Raw genomic sequence first — 19,685 nt, 5'->3', positions numbered from 1 at the left:
CCCTTCCCCTTAAGTTCCCTGAGGACAGAGACTTTTGTTTTGCTACCTGTGGTACCGCTGGTACCCCAAAGCGTGCCCAAAGTACAGTGGGTGCCCAACGAACATTCAAACAAGTGAGCGGGCAGCGGCTCTATTCTGTCCTCTGCATTTCCCTGCTGTTTATATGTTTGCAAAGCGAAAGCAAAGCACCTTCTTGTTTTCCATGATGCCTTCGAAGTCTCCGGTGTGTTGGCTGCGGCTGCTGCTCCCTTACAGCACATCCCTTCGTGCCTCGGGGCTGGGCTGCTCCTTGGCGTCTTTCAGACACATTCCCTGAACACCTGCTCCCGAGAGGCCTGTGCAGGCACACTGACGTCCTCGTCCTTCGGATGACGGACAACTTCCAGACTCCCCCGGGACGACTGCATCTTGTCTATGCGTCAGCGTTGTAATTTTTATCAGAAAAGGCTTTGCTTGTATTTTCAGTCTGGCCGAGAGGGCTGCGGCAGGTGTCCCACAACCATTTCCCTCTGTGTCCACAGTCACCACTCCTCAGCCTAACGCTCCACTGGCTGTCCAGCCTCTTAAAGCAGAACCCAGCGGCGGGGCCCTCCATGATCTGATCTGGGCACACCGTCTGACGTATTCTGTCACTCTGCCATGTGCATGGAGCACCAGATTTCTTGTTGTTTCCTTAGCCACCATGGGGCCCTGTCCTTCCCTCTGCCTGGGCCGTTCTTCCCTCGAGCCCCCCTTGGCTGGCTCCGGTGCCGCTCATCCGCTCATCCGCTCATCCGCAAGCACGGTGTGCCTGCCCACCCCGTGTCAGCTCTTCTCGGCGTGTGCGCAGCACCCACTAAACCACCTTATTTATTAATCTGTTTAAATTCTGCGCCCCCCCCCCCCCCCCCACAGCACTAGCTTCTGCAAGCAGGGATTTTGCTATGTGCTCGTATCTACAACTGCGGGCACACTATGGACACAACGCAGTTACTAGCTAAAGGGATGACTCCGTGAATGAAGCCTGGCACGCCCTCCGTCCCACACCAGCTACCCTCTGAAGGATAACACATGTCACTTCCCCATTCACTCTGCCTTCATGATGAGCTTCCCTATGGCGGAAATTCAGGGTGGAGTCCCATCGGTGACACCTTGGGCTTTCGTGTCATATAAAAACGCTAGGTTCCCTTTTATCACCAACACAGGGTGGGGCAAAAGTAGGTGTACAGCTGTTCATCTGGAAAATAATCCAATAACAAATAATGCGAGAATCAAGCCTGTGTTTCACGTACTCACAATTGTAAATCGGCTTTCGCCCCCACCCTGTGTGTATCAGCAGAGAGCCCTAAGTTATAAAACAATAACAGTTGTAATCCTCTTTCCTAGTCCTTTCTCCTGATAATTCCCGAGTGGTGGCTTTTGGTGCAGGGGTTCCTTCGCCCACGTGAGCTCCGGTTGAAGCCTCCGAGCGAAGGCAAGCCTCCCCCGGAAGAAGACTCGAGTCTCAGCTGGAGTCCAGTCCCAGCCAGAGCCCCTCTGACTGCCCGGCCCGCAGGCCAGCAGCGCCAAGTCCGTGCTCTGGCAGCATCCACACAGATCACTTCCCACAGTCTCCCTTCTCTCCTAAGTCATGACCATTAATTAGAAAGAAGGACAGAAATACCCCTTGTTTCCCTGTCTTAATCTGCGCAGCAATACTTCAAAGTCATTTAAGAAGGACGTGGCCCCTCTGGGGGAGGAAGGGAGCCTCCTCCTTTGGGGACTGCCTGACCTTGTCAATCCACGCCTGCGACTCCAACGACACGCACTCATGAGTCACATTCTTCCACTTGCTGACCTCTCGACATGGCCTTGGATGCCTCTCCTCCCCTGGGAAGCTTTCTTCCTGGACTCTCTTCCCTCCTGGCCCCTCCTGTGGTGCAGTAAAGAACACCAGGCTGGTCGGAGGTTTTGAGGGCGCATCTCAGTCCTCACATGAACTGGCTGTGTGAACTTGGGGAAGTCCCTTTGTTTCCCTGAATTTGCTTCTCGGGCTGCATTCTTCAGGGACGATTGCGAGGACGAGATGCAGTGGTGTCGGGAAAGTCCTTTGTGAAAGATACGGTGCTATTAAGTGAAAGTTGTGGCTACGAAGGTCCTAGGGGCCCGATCTTCCTTCACTGCAGATGTAGAGCACAGATAACTGGCGACCACCAGCAGGAAGACAGCACATCCCACAGGAAAACCGCTTCTTGCTGAGCTCCCAAGACACCCCAGTTCATACTTTTTCTACTGTCACTAAAGACACAAAGCATGAAGGACAGCCCCAGCGCGCCTTACCCAGAAAAGACTGATGTGAAGACAGTCTCCAAACCGTATCTCAGAGCTAACAATCTCAGCGGGGTGCTTGTGGGTTGGTCGAAACAGTTAGAAAAGGAGAATTTCTCCCTCAGCTAGGAGCTCAGAACGCCTCCAGGAGGGAGTAAAAGCCACAGGAAGTTTCATTTTCTTCACGGCAGACACCAAGTCCTAGGCAGACAGAGGCACATTTCACAGTGGCTGAGCAGGTACCGATGGGGGCTGGGGGCTGCAGGAGCATCCAGGTCTTGGGTTCGCTCGTCTGCCTTCCTACCACCAAACCTCAGCAGAAGCATGAATCCCAGGAGCCCGGGGCGAACCACCACCCAGGCCTGGCTGGTCAGGAACAGACACGGATATGGAGCCCAAATGCCACTCGTGGCTTTTAAGAGCTTGGCATGACCCCAACTAAGCAATTCACCCATTCCACGGAGGGGCTCCCGACATGCCCTCTCCCCAAACCCACCCTCCCCAGACCTTCCTGGAAAAAGCAACACAGCACTGGCCATCACCTCATGCTTCCTTTTCCTGACCAGCCATCTGTGTTTCCAAAGGAATCAAAGACTAACCACAGCACTCAGTAGATGGGGGCTGCTTCCTGTTCCGTGAGGGACCCCCCCCAGCCGGCGGCCCCTCCCCCCTCGCGCTGCAGGAACTGCCACGCACGCTTGTCTCCTCTGGGCAACGCGAGAAGGTTGGGGTATTTATTAGGTCTTACCCTTATTAATAGTAAGATTTCCTTTTTCACAGCTGAGTAGTATTCCACTGTGTACATGTACCACAGCTTTTTTACCCACTCATCTACTGGTGGGCACTTAATTGTAGGTCTTTGCTTTTCATCACTTTGAATATGTCAAGCCAATCAATTTTGGCCTGAAATCAACTGACAATCTTATGGGAGCTCTCTTGTAGGTAACTAAACTGTTTTTTTTCTTGCTGCTTTTAAGATTCTCTTTGTCCTTAACTTTTACCATTTTAATTATGGTGTGTCTTGGTGTGGGCCTCTTTGAGTTAATCCTGTTTGGGACTCTGCAATTCCTGAACTTGTGTGTCTTTTTCTTTTACCAGGTTAGAGAAGTTTTCAGTGATTCTTTTTTCAAATAGGTTATCTATTCCTTGCTCTCCTCTCTTCTCCTTCTGGTACCCCTATGAAGTGGATGTTGTTATACTTCAGATGGTCCCACAGGTCCCTTAAACTATCCTCATTTTTTAAAATTCTTTTTTCTTGTTGCTGCTCTGATTGGGTGTTTTTGGTACCTTGTATTCCACAGCACTGATTCAATTCTCTGCTTCATACAACCTACTGTTTATTCTGTCTAGTGTATTCTTTGTTTTATATATTGTATTATTCACTCCTGTTTCTTTTTTGTGTTTTCTTATGTCCTTTATTATGTTTTCTATGTCTTATGAAGGTCTCACTAAGTTCCTTGAGCATTCATATAACCATTTTTCTGAACTCTGTATCTGATTAATTGTTTTCCTTCATTTCACATAGCTCCTTTCATTCGGTGCATGTTTCTTTGTTTCCCAGTTTTGGCTGTCTCTTTGTATCTGTTTCTGTGTATTAGGTAGATCTGCTATGATTCCCAGTCTTGGCAGGGTGGCCTTATGTAATAGGTGTCCTGTGGGACCCAGTAGTGTAGTCTCCTTGATCACCTGATCTGGGTGCTCCAGGAATGTCCCTTGTGTGGGTTATGTGAGCCCTCCTGTTGTAATTGAGTCTTGATTGTTACTGGTTTGTTCCTGTCAGGGTGGGGTCAATCCTCAGGCTAGCTGACTGTGAGGATGGACCCCAACCACGTATATGCTACTGTGCAGTGCTGACCACCGAAGCAGGATCTACTTCAGTAGGGTCTGGTGGCTGTCGGGATCTTCCTTTGGATATGCTGCTTGTGAAGCTAATTGGATCCTGCTACGATGTTGTCTGAAGCTGGCCACTGGGTGTGTTGGTTCTGGGGTCTCTTGGGAGGGACTCTGGTGTAGGCCAATGTCGGATGCTGCCTGTGACCAGCTCTGGGCAACCTGTTTGGAGCTACAAAGCGATTCCCAGTTTGCTGCCTCTGCTGGGCCTGGGTGTGTACAAGAAGGACCAAGCTATGAATCAAGGCTGACTTTTACTAGCACCAGACCTGAGGGCAGGTCAGCAAAAGTCCCAAGATCTGCCTTCATCTGCCTCCATCTACTGGCTACCTGGTAGGCTCAGTCACTGAAACAGTCTTTGGTGGTACTTGAGTTGCATGAGGTAGGTTCTCAGTGAGCCTCCAGGTAGGGGTGAGTGTTGTTAACCAGATTGATAAAGGTTCAAACTCAGTGCCAGCGCTGGGTGAGGCCACTCAGCGAATATCCCATGGTATACCGAGTTTAGCTGCCACCTTTGTGGTGGGGCAGGGTCTCAGAGCATCATCAGGGTGAGGCCAGCAGAGGCCCAAACAGACCAAGATTAGGCATGTGAAGGGAGGGCTCTGCACCGGTCAGATGTGCAAAGGAAAAATGGCCCCTGGCCTAGAGCCACACAACTCAGTTACTGACACCCCATGAGTCTGCCCAGACCTCTGCACCCTAGCCCAGGCAGGTGACTCCTCAGCAGGGTGCAAGCTCTGCAGGGTGGGGTGACAGGGAGTCCAGTGGGTGGGCTAGTGCATTCCCCCAGGATAATGCCATGGAGGGGTGCGCTCCACCCAAGAAAGAAGGTGTCTGTGGTGCAGGAGAGGGACCAAGCACTAGTATCATGACAGCTGTCCCTTCAGCTCTCTCTGCAGAGTCACAAACCTGTCCCTCAGTCTGCTCAGCTCTCCTTCCCCCAGAACTCAGTGTGAGTGGCTGCGAATGAGATTTTGTGTGTTGGCCCTTTAAGAGTGTGCCCGTGTCTCTAGTAAGCTCCTGTCTCTCCCTGACAGTCAGAAACACCGTTGCTTCTCACAGCCAGATGTTATGTGGGTGTCTCTTCCCAGCCCTGGTGCTCTGGGTTGGGGGCCTGGCTTCAGGTTTAGACCCCACACTTCTCAGAGGGGATCCCCCTGCACCTGATATCCCTCTGAAACCTCAGCTACTGCCTGTGAGTGGGGCCAGCCCCTTCTGTGTCTCCGTCCTTCTGCCAGTCTTGATGTGGCGTCTTCTACAAATCCTCGGTTATAAGACTTCTATCCAGCTGGTCTTAAGTTGGTTATTCAGGTTGTTTGTTCAGTATTTTACTTGTAATTCCAGTTTGGTCCTAGAAGGAGGTGAGTTTACCCACCTGGTCCACACCTGCTGGGATCCCTTTGGATCAAATCTCAATATGCTGGGAAAATGTTGCTGATGGTCAGGGAGGATGAATCTGAGCCAAGCTTCATGTCAGGCTCAAGTCCAGCTGTGGAGAGCAGATGACAAGGCAGCCCTTGGGGCCCCGGGTGAGTTGGAAAAGGCTGACAATATCCCATATATAGCAGGCAGGACCTTTGAAGGTTTGGAAGTATCCTTTATAATGTTTCTGCCACATTGTTCAACAGATTTTTGCAAATCTAACCTTTGGGGGATGGGGCCATATTATGTTGCATGAGGTCTCTGGATTTATGAGCTAGGAGTTGGTTGTCAAGGGGCATCTTGATTCCATGATTCCTGGGGAAGTTTCCCCGTGATGCCAAGGCCCCACTAACAAATGCTACTCTGTTTTCTCCTTTTGGTCCTTAGTGTTGTGTGAATTAAATGAAGCCTGTGGACCCTACGCTATATACAAGTTGTGCTTGTGCTAATATAGTCTAGATTCAGGCACAAATACACACGAGTTACAAGAGTGAGGTTAATATTTGGTGATACAATTGAAGAGAGCAGGTAGGTGCAGTGTAGCTCGCTCGTGCGTGTCGGCTGTGGTGAGAGAAACAAACGAAAGGGAGAACCTCCGGCTGTCTGCCAGGAAAATGTTTTCCGAAATGGGACCCCAGTTCTGTTCCCTGACACTGCACTTGCCCTTGAGGAAACCCCCCCGATTAGCAGGGCCAACCCACAAGCCTTAAGGAACCTGCCTACCTGTGCCCTTCCTCCTGCCAGCACGCCCGGCCCAGATCCTGCCTGGAGTCCTGGGAGCTGCGGCCATTCCTCTCTTTTGGCCTCAAGACTCATCTTCCTACCACAAGCACATGGATGACAGCAAGAGGCAACAGAGCTTGCTGTCCAGTCACTGTCCATGTCTGGGACAACAGACTGGGTTTGAGCAGAGTTCACGCTTTGTGACCCATGGTAAGAACTATATCACTGATAACCCAGTGTACACACAAACACATCTCAAAAGACAATATTTAAGCTTATCCCCCGAAAAAGCTCATTTCCATACACCACACTGACTTCACAACCAGTGAATGGGCACCTACCCGCAGCTGAAAATGTGGGTAGAGGAACTGAACCTGCTCCTAGTATGTGGCTCCAAATCAGGAGCTCAGGCTTTGACCAGATGAGACCAATGGATTCTACTGAGCACCTACCACATGCCAGGTATGAGCACAGGTGCTGGGAATATATAACATAAATCAAGGTCATCTCCTGACTCATAGGCCCAAGGCTAGCAGTGGGCAAAGAATCATATAAAAGAATATGCTTCGAATCAGTCATTTGAAAATATTTAAAAAAATTATGTGTGCATATAAAATAGAACCAATGATATTTCAAGATAGAATATTCTGGATAACTTTTAGGGAAATTTCAGGTTTGGAAAGTCTTTCTGATTCAGTATCCACTTGGTGTGCATTAGCACGTGGCTAGAAGAGCTTCTTATTTTAATCAATAACATTTAGAGCTCCCACAGGTCTGAATCAGACACCCTGACTTTGTGAGCACACACATTTGGAATTATTTCTGCTTTCTCAGGGACCATTCATTCTGAAACAAACATGAACTTCATTCACATTGGCCTTTATATTGTATGAGACCAAGTCAATATCGACAAATCAGGAGATAACCAACATTGACCCCATATCCAGGGCTAGGGGAGAAAAGACCGAACAGACTGTTCTGTTCGAAGAGGGTTTCCCTGCACCGGCCAGCTCCTCCGCACGGGTGCGGCAGCCCGGCCTCACGCAGCTCCTCGCACTCTGGTCATTACGACCGCTGTTTGCGTCCTGGACCACCACGTCCTCAGCATCCCCTGGGAGAGCCACTCTCACGCACGCTGAGACCCAACCTTTGCCAGCTTGGTTCAGAATTCCCAGCCAAGTGCTCTTGAACTGGAAAAAACCACAGGGGGCAGGGCTGATGTACCTCAACGTAAGTAGCCATGTTTTTTTTTCAACTCTTCTGTTTTATCTTAAAAAGGCATGAAAATTTTGCTTAAGCATACACATAATCAACATGCATTTCAATGCAAAATAATACCCCCCCCCATCCCAAACTGCAAAATAGATGTTTATCCTGCGGATTCCCAGACTCTTCTGGAATCTTCTGCTAACCCCCACATCACTCAAGCCCAGGGTAAGAGGCACAGGCCTGGGCCGTGCTGGCCCGTCTTTATCAAAGGGAGACATTCTCAGCTCCTGCACCAAGGTGGCCCCACGGCTGTTCTGGATGGTGGGCGACAAAGGCAGCAAATGTGGCATTTTCCGTCACCTCGCTCCTAACAGAATTCCCACGCACCCAATACGTACTGTTACTCCGTTCTAGGCACTGTTCTGAGCGCTTACATTTTCCAAATTTATTTACTTCTTATAACAACCTTGTAAGATGGATATTAGCATTAACCCCCATTATACAAATAAGAAAATGGAGGCCACACAACCAGGAAAATCATCGTGCCCTTAACCATGGTCCTCTGCCCACAAAGAGCTGTGAATCTGTGTAATACAATGAAATGGCAGGTTATGCAACAGGAATGCTGAATTACTCATTCTCATCATCAGAGTAAATCACACACAAAAATTAAAGTGTCCTTCACGCCCCCTCCCCGGGTTTTTACATTGATACGTCACACAGAAGTTCAAGTAAACCACCTTCTCTGGCTTTGTCTTCTCTTGACAATACGGTAGGTGTACAAGGTCACTTAGAGAGTTAGGTTTAACCTGAGGTTTAGCTTTGAAATTGTTTGATTATTAATAAGATTTTACATCTTCAAACCCAGTGTTTCACAGGGTACTCCAAGGCCACCCGGAAGGATTAAGCAAAATGGGGGAGAAAGTATCATTTATTCAAGATGAACAGGGACAAGAAACCAGCAAGTCAGATGCCCTGGGAGCATGGCCTCCTGACCTACCCCAAGTGTTTATACAGTGCCAGGGGCCGAGACTCTCCAGGTTACGGGCACAGCAGCAACAGGGAAAATGAGAGGCTCAATTGGACTTGGACACTGTTGGGCCCTAGGTTTTACCACCCCTGGTCCTCCACTGCTAGTCCAGCCCATGGCCCCTTCCTGGACACAGGCCTACGCAGAAGGGCAAAGATCCTCCCAAGCAACAGCAGGAATACAGGCAGGCGGCAACAGCCAGAAGCTTGTTCAAGGGCTGGGCTGTCCGGTGCTCTCTAACCAATCCTTTCTGCAAGCTGTGGCTCACATCCACGCGAAGACTGTCCAGGGCCGTCCAAGGTCAATGTGTAAGGAGACACAAGGATCGCCCGGGAGGCTTTAAAAAAAATACAGACTCCAGGACCTCGGGGATTCTGGAATGCTTTTAATAATCACCCCAGACGAGAAAGCTCCCTGTGGGTAAACATTTCTCTACAAGTTTTGGTATGAGATTGCAATCGTCCACGTCTGGCTCTGTCCTGCACTTGACGTAAGCACTGTGAGGGCAGGGGTGTTTGTGAACTTCTTTGTATCTCCAGTGCCCAACACAACACGCAGCTCACGGTTAAGACTGATAACCCCACCGCGACAAAGCCCTGCGCTCTGTCCTTTAAACTACTGCGCACAACGCAGAGCGCTTGGTTTACCCTGGAGACTGATGGGCTGACTTATCCCGGTGGACTCGGAGCCTAGACAGAGTATCACTGCCTTTGCCAGAGCAACATGATGGACAACAAGACCGTGTTGCCAGTATTTCCAGTTCTTTGGGAAAGATCTGCATTCAGTTCTTCAGCAGGGGACAGACCCAGACCCGTCTCCTTGCCCTGAAGACACCTTTGCTTTACTGGTCTGAAGGCGAGAGGAGTGTGACGGTGGGAAGAATCCTCCGGGGTCTGGAGAGGTGGTTCTCCAACTCTCACGTGTGGATTCCCGGGCGAAGCAGGGGCGAAGCACCCCAGCTGATTCTGAGAAAGACGCTCCCACGGGCTACGGGGGGTCAGCCACCTTGGTGGGACTTTCAACTTGAAATCAGCAATGATGGATTTTCTGCTCTGAACCCCGGTGGAGGGGAGGGGTGGCAGGGACAGGGGAAAGCGTGACCACGCTCTGGCAAGGATGAAAGCTTGTAACTGGGGCAGTGGGGGCTGGACAGAGGGAAATGCTCTTGGGCAGAGTTGAGAGTACCTGGAAATCTGTGGGAGTGTTGACACCCTCACTTCTCTGGAATTTCCTTAAAGACAGGATCTTATAAATAGGCTGAGGATTGAACCCTGTGTTCTTCTCAATAACATACTGTCAGCTTCCAGATCTGCCCTGCTGTGTGTCATTTCCATACGCCAGAGGGGCAGAGATCTCAGGGGTGGAAAACTGAAGCCATGATCATCACTGCATCCTTAGCACGACAGCAGAGTTCGGGGAGCTGCCTCCTAGCCGCTGACCGCCCACTTCCCTCCGCGCGTCCCGTGTCAGGCTAGCACCAGCCTACCTAGCTGATATATACCGATGTAATATGTGAGGGGTTAGAACACTGAAACCCTCCCGTGCTGACGAGCAAGTAGACTGTCCTGAGCCTCCCCTGCCCCAACACCTGCCCCTGCTCTGACCCCTCTCCTGGAATCCCCGTGAAGCAGGAAATACAGAGTAACGCCTGGCACAGCAGGGGGTCTTCCAGGACCTGCTGCAGCGCGGCCGGCTGGAGCCCAGTCCTCCATGCAGATCGTTAAAGTCTTTTGGATATTACCTCTAGCTTCACATTCCCCACTAGTCTCTCTGTCACACCTCTGGGCTTCTACTGGTCTGGGCCCTCTACTCAGAATGCCCCCCCACCCCTGTACCCCCCACCCCGGCTCAAACCTCTTCAACTCTGCGTTTCAAAACTTGGATTCAAATATAAGCTTCTCCATCAAGTCTGCCCCAATCCCAACCTGCTCTTAAAAACAACCATCTGCACTCCCACTCCCACATGGCCTTTTCTTTACCCCTCCCCCACAAGCCCTATATTCTGTCTTGTTTTAGTTATTTGGTCACAAATTCCAACCGATCTACTTCCCTCACTCCTGAGATTTTGAGAATAGATGTATAGGTAAAACTGGATCGCTCCATACGTTTCCAGAAAGCCAGCTGGATCAGCTGTTCATCTCTGTGACACCAACACAGTCCTGTCTGTGAAGGTCCCTCCTCTGTGAGGACCTGCTGTGCCCCGAGGGCTTGGCATCCCAGGCCCTTGGCTCAGGAGGGCTACGTGACACCTGGAGAGGTCCAACAGCTAGGACTCAGAAAGGAGATAAAAAGTCAGTTCACAAAAACGTCACAAATAAACACAAACAAAACCGCCCTCCCCAGCAGCACCCAGGGTGGAGGAGCTGGCTCAGGATGGCTGCCTGGTTGTCTTGAGAATGTCTCTTCTCCTAGACAAAAGCCCTCCCTGCACCCCAGGGACAGACCTGCCATGCAGAAGTGGTCAGCACACCTTGACCTTACTTCAAACCGCCCCGTTTCTTTTTGGTTTCTAGCCTCTCATTACTTTGAAAAACAAGCGTCCCCACATCTGTTAGGTCTAAACCTCCTGAGACAAGGATCAGCTCTTGCTGACCCTTCCACTCTCCAGAACATCTAGTGATTGTACCCCCAGACACACACCGCACTCGTGATATCAGGTATCAGGTATCACTGGCCTCACTAACAAATGGGGAAACTGAGTCAGGGAGAGGTGACACGCTCAGGGGCTGGCCCAGCTGCCAGCCTGACTCCATGTGCCAGCAAGTCCAATAAACAGCAGGCACACGGACAGGTCCGCCAAACACACAGTGAGGGCTCCCTGGGCCCTTGGCTGCAAGGACACTCACTGGCCATTTTAACAGGGGATTTTGCAAGCACCTGACATCCTAAAACTTCCCTGAACGCCTGGAGCTAAGTCACCACCGCACAACCGCAGACAATGGTCACGGGGAAGAGCGGAGGTACCTCTGCGTACGGTGTGTGCGTGGGTACAGACAAACGCTGCGGCGGCGCAAAGGGTCTAAGGGCAAAAAAAGGCTTGGAGGTAGGCTGGCCACGTTAGGAATGAAAAATTTACCGTTATTATTAAAGCAGAGAGAGGTGAGTGGACCATCAACGGGGAGCAAGCTGGCTGGGCACCTCTTTTCTTTCTCCTCCCCGTGGCCTGACAATGCCTGTCTGTCTGGGTTTCCAGCCGTTTGCAAAGATCTCAGAGCTCTGGCCTCATGGGCAGAGCGGCAGGGAGGAGGGCTGGGGAGCAGGGAGTCATTTATCACTGTCAGGAGATGTGCTGCACCCAGCAGGGCAGCCTTCTTCCCTGCTGCTCCTGCTGCCAGAGCTGCAAGTCTTGAAAAGAGGCAGAACATGTACATCGCAAATAACCGTCCATCCTCGGGGCTCCGGGAGCCCGGAAGAGGCCCCTCCCCACCGAGGCTGAGGGCTCTGCCTCCAGCGCCTGGAACTTGGAGCTCGGGGACTTCTGGGGTGCCTGATCTCGGGCCCAGCCAATCCCCATCCTGGACAGTCTGCCGAGGTTTGGGGTTAAACTTCTCTGAAATGAGATCCACACCCCTCCTTTCTCTACAAAGTCAGATTCCCAGATTGCTGCCAAGGTGGCCCGTAATCATTACATTATGAAAATACAAGTGGCTGGGAGGAAATTAATACTGGGTTTAACCACGGAAAGGCCTGCTTTCTTGTGAAGTAATTATAACATTAAAATGTGATATTTCTCTGGTGAGTCTGAAAAGCCCCCCGTGAGGTCTATGGCTCGACGGGGAGGTCAGGACTCGCACTGAGGTGGGACCCAGAAACCCTCCGTGCCAACAGCGCTGGTCGGAGCTACCGCAGGCTCATTTCCAAAGACTGGGTCAGAAGTGATTAAACACGAAAAGAGGGAAAAGGACAGGGTATGAATTTTCCAATTACTCCTTAAAACTCGAGAGTCAAGCTGTTAGAAAATGCAGGCTTTCCCGGTAAAACTAATAATGCTGAGCTAATTAGACCCACAGGCATGGCCAACATATAAATTCAGGTCCAAAAGAGGGACACTATCCCTTTAAAAACTGCCTGGGGATCCGTGGAAAAGCTAATGAGGAGTGTCAGTTGGGGCTGCTTTATTAGGTGGCCCTCTGGAGGATAGAGCCTGGGGTTTCTGTAACAGGGCTTCTGTGTTTGACTCAATAAATCAATTTATATTAAATGCGGCTCGGAGCTGGCTTCATAAAGCACTCTGGCGCTTCTCAATCTGCGTGGCCCGGCCCGGTCAGCGCCTGGCTGCACTGCCAGAGGGCGCGGACAAGAGCAATAGAGAAAGATGGGAGCTGGGTCTGCAGGGTTTATAACGCTCGACCCAGCAGCCGCAAAGCAGGCTTGGGCGCTGCCTCCAGTTTCTCCTCAGAAAAATGTCTGGGTCGTTGGGAAGTAGCCAGCGCTGTGGGGCTGTGGCTCTGCCCCCCACCCCGAGCTGGGCTCCAGGCTGCAGATCAAGAAGAAAGGTCACCCCACACAGAATGCAAAGGGTTGGCAGTAAAGTTGCTTTATAATCCAATCCCCAGAGTCTGAAACACTCTCCAAGAAGTAACGGGGGAGCCAGAGGAAGTGCCAAGGGCGGGGGGGGGGGGGGGTGCTGCTGACCAGGGCTGGTGAAATGGGTCTTCCTCCAGGCTGGCCAGTGGTGAGCCCTGAAGACGAGTCATCCCCCAACACAATGACTGGTACCCCGAACGCCTGGAAGTGATCACTCCATCCCCCAGTGGCTCAGAATCTAGCAGGAGTGAGGCCAGAAGTCAGAGGATGTGGTCATACCTTTCTGCTCTCCCTGCTGTGCTCAGTTGTCTTTCCTTTCTTCTTTCTATTTCTCTTTCTTCCTATTTCTTTCTCCTTCTCTCTCTCTCTTTGTCTTCCTTCCTTCCTTCCTTCCTTCCTTCCTTCCTTCCTTCCTTCCTTCCTTCCTTCCTCCCTCCCTCCCTCCCTGTCCTCACCCAAGGACATGTTCACAGAGAGGAAGAGGGAGGGATGGGGTGAAGAAAAGGGGAGACAGAGGGAAACAGACGGGTTGCCTCCTAAACTTGCCCCAACCAGGAATTGAACCTGCAACCTTTTGGTGCTTGAACCAACTGAGCAACCCGGCTAGGGCAGCTGTCTTTTTAAATTTTTTAAAAAATATTTTTTAATCTCTGCCATTGGATGCTTAGTTACAGCCAGCTCCTTGCATTGTCCTCCCCCCCAGCTAGGCCCACACCTTACGTTCCCGGGGCTGCAGGGCAGCATCCAGCCAGCAGGAGGGATGAAGGAAATGTTTGTCTGCCCTGTCCAGGTCTGGGGCCACTAGCCCCAGGTGCCGAGTGAGCAACTGAGATGGGGCGAGCACAACTTGGAACATGAGTTTCGATTTCATTTAGCTCTAATGTAAGTGCAGAGGGTCCCACGGGGCTGTGGCCACTGCGTCAGAGGGCACAGAGAACAGAAAGATGTCCTGTGCCTTAGAAAAGTAGTGAATGCTGAAAGGAAAAAATGGTAGTTGACCCCACCCTGCTCCCAGCGGAAAGTCCTGATTTGCGCATGGTTTTAAGGGAAATCAGGCGGGAAAGTTACCCTGCTGTGTCATCAAGTCAGAATCATAACGAGCAAGGGCTGCAAGAGATAAAAATGAAAGGTCACCGTCTCTGGAATCTTTCTAATGGAAGCTGTCTTTTCCAGAGGCTCTGAAGAGCCCATCCCCCAGCAGACTGCGGCGAGCAGCCAGGGGGAAGGAAGCATGTTACAGATGAACGAGCCGGGGCCCAGGGTTCGCCCAAGGCCCCAGAATCTTGGCAGAGCAAGGACCAGTACCAAGGAGCCCGTCTGCCACAGCTGTAAGCTGGTCAGAAGCCAGGCCACCTCAAGTTACGGTCCCGCCTGTCCCCTGAAATAAGACCGTCAGAGATGTCGGAAAGGCTCTGCTCAGAGAAAGAATTCTGGTGTACTTTACTCATGACCAGGGCCATCTGGAAGCAATCTCCCGTTCACACGATGGACGTCTCTTCCTCTCTGGCCCTCGCTCTCTCTATAAATCCCATCAGTCCAGGAACAGCTGCTGGAGCTGCTGGCCCAACGCCAGGGGTGAAGAAGCGGCAGCCCCCTCCCATGCGCGTGTCCCCTGGGCCCCCGGCTTGCTCGGCACCCCATGTGGCTGGACAAAGAGCACAGCAAACACTGATCCTACACCAGAGCACAGTCGTCCTCAGGGACCTGGTGCCACAGAGCCAGCTGTGAGAAACTGTTGTTTCAGCTCTGTAACATAGATGCTTGCCAGCAAATTATGGCCTGAGAGGACCCAGAGGGCTGCGGGCTGGATCCGGACCGCACAATGCCAGCCAGTGTGCATCACGCAAGAGCCGCTCCACACAAAGGGCGGGGGGAGGGGCGCCGGCTCGCACGGACTTCAGGGCCGGGATTCTGGCACCAGACCACCAGGCTCAGAAGGTGAGCGCTGGGCCACAGCAGGGACCAACTCAGCACGGGGGTTCTGTGAGGAAAATGCCTTTGTAAATCAAACCATCGGGCCAACTATCTGAGGGGAGGCGAAAGGGGAGGTGGGGTGGCCCGGGAAAAGGCTGATTTCATTATGAAGGCCCTGGTGACAAACCTTTTGTCCTCGGTACAATCTGGGCCTGCCGAGCTGCTCCACGGTCTCCGAGAAAGCACGGGGGTGGGAGAGAAAGGATCCCCGCCAGGAGGCAACACACTCATCCTTAATGATGAGACAAGGCTCCCCTTGCCCACACTTCCTCCCGCCACAGACACGCCGCAGAGAGCGCAGGATGCTCCTCCGATGAGAGCAGGCAGTGTCCTAGGCATCGGAGAGCTGGTTGTTTGGGGATCCTCCCCACCACCACACCCCAAAATCACACACAGGCTCTTAGTGATGAGTGTGAAGTGTCGTGTTTCCATTTGGCCGTGGTCTACTGGGTCGGAGAACTAGAAGAGAACTGCTAAGGAACCCACCGCTCCCGAAACGCTTCGTTTCACCCTCGCGCACCCTCCAGGACTCAAGGAGACATAATCCTGGTGGACAGAGGTCTGTCACAGCTCAAAACGGAACAATGGTGTCTAGTGTCACCCTCAAGAAAAGTTGACTGGTGCACGGAGCCCTGAGCCCGAGTCGGAAAGCGGGGTTCCAGTCCTGGTTCTGACACGTGTGCATTGGTGGAAGCTGAGACAAGCACCTGCTCCCTCTGAGCCTCAGTCTGGTCAACTGCAAAATGGGAACAGCTTCTCCTCTTACTAGTTGTGTAACCTCGAGCCACTGAGCCTGTGCCTCAGTTTCCTCATCTGTAAAAGGTGTCTCGCTCATAGGATGGTTAAATATGAGAAATCATGTACAGCTCTCCCACTAACCGTCGGCACCCCCCACTGCTGTCATGATTCGTGGGGGACAAGGGGGAGATAAGAATTTCTACAACTAGGTATTTACTACAAGGATTAAGCAAACAGCTGTGCAGCAGGACCCTTGGTTTGTTAGACAGCTTTCAGAGAAACCGAGTTCAGAGGCCAAGCTGAATTCTGAAGCCAAGAATCAGAGGGGCCAGGCAAGGGCGCATCTGTGCCCTTGAGCACGAGGCATCCAAACACGCACCAGTTGACCCTTGAGCAATGTGGGGCTTAGGGTGCCAACCCCCACACAGTGGAAAATCCACATGCAACTTTCGACTCCCCAGAAACTTCACTACAGCCGCCCCTCGGTATCTACAGGGGATTGGTTCCAGGACCCCCACGATACCAAAATCTGTAGGTGCTCAGGGCCCTTGTATAAAACAGGGTAGCACGATGCTCAGTCAGCCCTCCCTTCGCATCTGCCATTTCCAGTCCGCAGTTGGTTGAATTCATGGATGAAAAACCCGGGGATACAGAGGCCGACTGTATATTCATTGAAAAATCCACATGTAAGTGGACCTGTGCAGTTCAAAGGTCAACTCTGATTTCAGGCTTTCCTGGGGGAAAAGCCATCCATCCGTCCTCATCTTCTCCACGGAATTGCCGGCTCAGAAAGGCAGCAAATTGTGGTCCCATGCTCTTTAAAGTCCTAAACAATAACTGCTGGGTCTGAGATTTCCCTTCAGAGGTTAAAATCGTCTTTCAAATGAATCCATTCACGTTAAGGGCGGGAGTTGGTTTTAAACTTCCCGACTTCTTTCAAGGAAGACATAAAGAGCTCCCCTTTACCTTAAACATCACTTTCAAATCAAAAGTAAACACAGGTAGGAAGTAGTGCAAAGGCGCACGCGAATCTCTGCTCATGGTCCAAGTTGAGAGCCAGAGCCAGGTAAGGGACCGCGCCGGAAAAGTCAGCAAATCCTGGCTGAGGAAGCCCTTCTCCACTGGGCTCCTCGGTGATTCGGTGTGGAGTTCCACACATGACATTCAGCCCGCTGACGGACTGTTTATAAACTAGGACCATGCTAGCACTGGGTGGGTGGGTGTGTGTGTGTGTGTGTGTGTGTGTGTGTGTGTGTTTAAGAGAGAGCATGTAAACTTGGATACAATCTACATTCAAAAAATTATGAAACAGAGGTAACCTTTAGCCATTTGTTCACCAAGTTCGTTTTTACTGTTTAGATCGATTTGCCTCTCTGGCATAGAAAGAACAAACAGCCTTGCCTCAAGCTCAGCACGTCTCATATGCCAGTTCCTCCTTCCTACCCTTCCCGCTGACGGACCCTCCGCAATGTCCCCCTGCCCCCTCCACTCTGTCAATCACGCCCCTTTCTTCCCTTCACCCAGTAAGTAACAGGCACAGGACCAGGCGTGGGGCTCCCCCTCAGGAGGCTTATCCACCACTTGAAGAGACATATTTAAACAGATAATTGAAATAATTAATGACTTACCTCTTACATTTATCCCTTGGCCTATATAATCTAGTTTCTTGTTCATTTCCTTTCTTTGTCTGTTTTCTGCTTCCATCCCTCCATTTGGCCCTTGAGATCTTGCACGTCTATTTCCATGATTTTTTTTCCTGGGTACCTGTCTCTGCTGCCTCTCCTGGTCAGTGTCCTTCAAACTCTGCTTAGAACCACGTCCCTAAGACACTGGTTTAATATTCCTTCTGCTTCTCAGAAACACACAAGAGCAGCCCACAGCCTCCCTCAGCAAACCTAATGTCCCTGCCTGGTCTCCTTCCTCCCCGACTGCGTTCTCTCAATATCAGATCAGTCTGCTTTCCCAGATGCTCCCCCTCTTCTTGGCTAGTCTGCTCGCTGTCTCTTAGATCGACTCCTTTGGTGTATGTATTTACAATCATCTGGTTCTTGACCTGGGATGCCTTTCCTGTCATAGTCCAAATTCTGCAAAATCTAGACCAAACCCCACCATGCTTTTCCAAATCAGAGTAGCCCTCACCTTCAACTTTTTTGTAAGAATGCTGGTTTTACCGATTGAATATAAATGAAGTCACAAAGAACACCCAGTTAGGTTAGGGCAGTGATTCTCAATCCTTTTCCTCTCATGGCACACTTCAACTAATTACGAAAATTCTGCGGCACACCAAAAAAATACATTTTTTGCTGAGCTGACAAAAAAATAGGTATAATTTTTTTTTTTTTTTTTAAATCCTCACCCAAGGACATTTTTGCATTTATTTTCAGACAGAGCGGGAGGGAGAGAAGGGGAAGAGACAGAGAGAAACATTGATGTGAGAGAGACACATCGACTGGTTGCCACCCACATGGCCCCAACCCAGGCTGGGGACAAACTGCAACCGAGGTACATGCCCTTAGCACAGCGGTTCTCAACCTTCCTAATGCTGTGACCCTTTAGTACAGTTCTTCATGTTGTATGTGGGTGTATCTGCACGTGGGCGGACCCGCCTGGAGACAGATAGAGGAGCGGTGTCTCGGTTCCTAAGACCATCGGAAATAGTGTTTTCTGATGGTCTTAGGTAACCCCTGTGAAAGGGTCATTCGACCCCCAAAGGAGTTGCAACCCACAGGTTGAGAACCACTGCCTTAGCAGGAACTGAACCCGGGACTCTCTGGTCCACGGGCCAACACTCTAACCACTGAGCAAAATCGGCCAGGGCAAAAATAGGTATAATTTTGAGTCATCCACACTGGGCGGCTATTGTTGTGGTAGCTGTTGTCATTTTTTTCTTTGACAGGCTAAGGGAAAAGAGGTCAGTGCCCCTGACTAAATAGGTATTGCAAGTTTTCAAAATTCTTGCAGCACACCCGCTGAAAATAAACCCCAAAACCGAGCACTGCAAATCCAGTGGACCCTTTCTGGTGAATATGTGCACATTTTCGAAGTAAATATTTTAGGCTTTGAGGGTCCTATGGTGTCTGTTGCAACTACTCAACTGCCCTAATGGAACGTGAAGATGGCCAAAGAACATACACAAACAAATATGACTGCATTAAAATTTTTTTATAAGGGGCCACGGGTCAAGTTTGCCTTTTGGGCCAGTTTGTGAGTCCCGTTGTGGAACAAGAGTGGACGCAGCTGAGGATTTCCTCTTCTGGATGGCAAATCACAAGAAGTGCCTTAGATCAGCCCCTTATCTTCCCGGGGTAGCTCAACTCTTGCTTTTAGACAGTACGTACCCTGGGAGGAGATTCCCAGCCTAGAAGTCATCAACACGGGAATTTGGGCTGTGACCATCTGTTATATCTATTTTGGTCAATGAAGAAGAGATAATGGAATCCTCTTCGTTTCCTGTGTTGGAGATACGGCGAGGAGAGTCCCTGGTCTCATTCCCCAGCTATCCTCAGACTGGCAAGGGGCTCACTGGTCCGGACCACAGGGCCTACGGGGAAATCCCTGCCCACGCCCCCTGCTGGCACTGCTCTCATCGATGCCTTCCTCCAACCCTAGTACACACAAGTACTTGGTCATCGTATTTACTTTTCAGATGGAAAAAAACAGATGAGGTTCTTAGTCACCGTTAGCCCCTGAGCCACATCCGAAATGGTTTTGTGCTTAGACAGGTGTGATTTGGGAGTAAGAGGCCCCTGCCAAGATTTCTTATTTCAATTTGAATGTGATAAAATAATGAGGGTAGCTCATTACTTCTAGTCCTTACAATGACCCTTCAAAGAGTGTATTTTTTTCACCATACCCATGGAAAATGGGGCTCATAGGAGTGAAGCAG

General features: G+C 50.9%; 1 protein-coding gene across 1 annotated transcript in view; it reads right to left on the bottom strand.

The window, feature by feature from the left end:
- The window catches only part of PPM1H (protein phosphatase, Mg2+/Mn2+ dependent 1H), a 252,941-nt gene that overhangs the window by 41,539 nt on the left and 191,717 nt on the right, over nucleotides 1–19,685 (bottom strand). The window lies entirely within an intron of this gene.

The sequence above is a fragment of the Molossus molossus genome, unplaced genomic scaffold (assembly GCF_014108415.1).
Source record: "Molossus molossus isolate mMolMol1 unplaced genomic scaffold, mMolMol1.p scaffold_m16_p_10, whole genome shotgun sequence".
Classification (NCBI taxonomy): Eukaryota; Metazoa; Chordata; class Mammalia; order Chiroptera; family Molossidae; genus Molossus; species Molossus molossus.
Note: the sequence above shows the minus strand (reverse complement) of the source record. Positions and strands in the feature narration are given on the sequence as shown.